We start from the raw sequence: 1,638 nt of genomic DNA on the forward strand, positions 1-1,638 counted from the left end.
CAGAGAAGGGCTTGGCCTCAGAGCCCAGGGCCTGGGGGTCACCTGCCAGAGCAGGGCTGAGGCCAGCCACATTGCAGGGGCACTTATAGTCCTAGGTGCCTGGGCCTGGCCCTCAGCATCCACCCTGGGTCTGCACACAGATGTGCCCATTAGTACTGGCTCCAGCCTGACCTGGTGCCACTGATCATACAGAGGCCTAAGTATAGGGGTGCTGGGTGGGGAAAAGAGGGCAGATGGAGGGACAGAGAAAGGAAAGACAGATATGGGGAGGTGGGGACAGAGATTGGCATAGAGAGTAAAAGTGGGAGAGGGAAAGATACACAAAAGTTACGGTGAAGGCCAGGCACAGTGGCTCACGCCTGTAATCCCAGCACTTAGGAAGGCAGAGGTGAGTGGATCACCTGAGGTCAGAAGTTTGAGACCAGCCTGGCCAACATGGTAAAGCCCGTCTCTACTAAGGACCCAAAAATTAGCCGGACGTAGTGGCGTGTGCCTGTAATCCCAGTTACTCCAGCTACTCTGGAGGGTGAGGCAGGAGAATTGCTTGAACTGGGGAGGTGGAGGTTTCAGTGAGCTGAGATCACGCCATTGCACTCCAGCCTGAGCGAAACTCCGTTTAAAAAAAAATAAAAAAATTAGAAAAAAAGGTTATGGTGAGATGAAGAGATGGACGAGGGGAGAGGGAGATAGGGTAAGGAATGGAGAGGGAGAGAAGGAAAAAGAGAAGGAAAAAGACCAGCTAAGGCTCCAGCGGACTGCTGGTAGACATGGCCACTTCCCACTTACCCCCAGCAACACTAACGTTAAAGCAGTTCATCAGAAGGCGGCAAGTTCTTCTCCTTTACAGAAGGATTTTCCAAACAATTCAGCAAGTTCCAAATGATTCTGATCGCAAATACCTGAAGGATTGGGCAAGGGAAGAATTCAAAAGAATTCAAGAGGATACAATTCGGATGATGATTACTCAAGGTAATATGCAGCTCCAGGAGTTAGAAAAAACACTTGCTTTAGCAAAATCTTAACTATAGCATTATTCTGAAGGATTTTCAAAGTCTCCATGTGTTTTGTTGCACTTAGGATTAACAATGGACAACACAAAGCCCAGTCTTACTATTTGTATGTACAATATTTGGTGATAGAGAGCAAAGGAAAACACATCAAAACAGTTGCCTTAACACTGAAAAACACACCCTGCATTTTGAAAATGTTTATGGATGGCTCAGCAGTTTTTAAAAGAAGCAAAAACCACTAACAAATGGACAGTTTGCACATGAAAAGATGCCGGACACAATCACTAGGGAAGTGTAAATCTTTTTCTTTTTTTGAATTGGAGTCTCCCTCTTTCGCCCAGGCTGGAGTGCAGTGGCTCAATCTCAGTTTACTGCAAGCTCCGCCTCCCGGGTCCACCCCATTCTCCTGCCTCAGTCCCCCAAGTAGCTGGGACTACAGGCGCCCACCACCATGCCCCATTCATTTTTTGTATTTTTAGTAGAGATGGGGTTTCACTGTGTTAGCCAGGATGGTCTCGATCTCCAGACCTCGTGATCCACCCGCCTCGGCCTCCCAAAGTGCTGGGATTACAAGGGTGAGCCACCGCGTCCGGCCGGGAAGCATAAATCTAAACTACTATGAGGCCAG

General features: G+C 48.4%; 1 pseudogene; it reads left to right on the forward strand.

The window, feature by feature from the left end:
- The first annotated feature begins 205 nt into the window (after positions 1-205).
- On the forward strand, positions 206-1,638 carry LOC103234549 (LYR motif-containing protein 2 pseudogene; annotated as a pseudogene).

Source organism: Chlorocebus sabaeus, chromosome 6 (assembly GCF_047675955.1).
Source record: "Chlorocebus sabaeus isolate Y175 chromosome 6, mChlSab1.0.hap1, whole genome shotgun sequence".
Taxonomy (NCBI): Eukaryota; Metazoa; Chordata; class Mammalia; order Primates; family Cercopithecidae; genus Chlorocebus; species Chlorocebus sabaeus.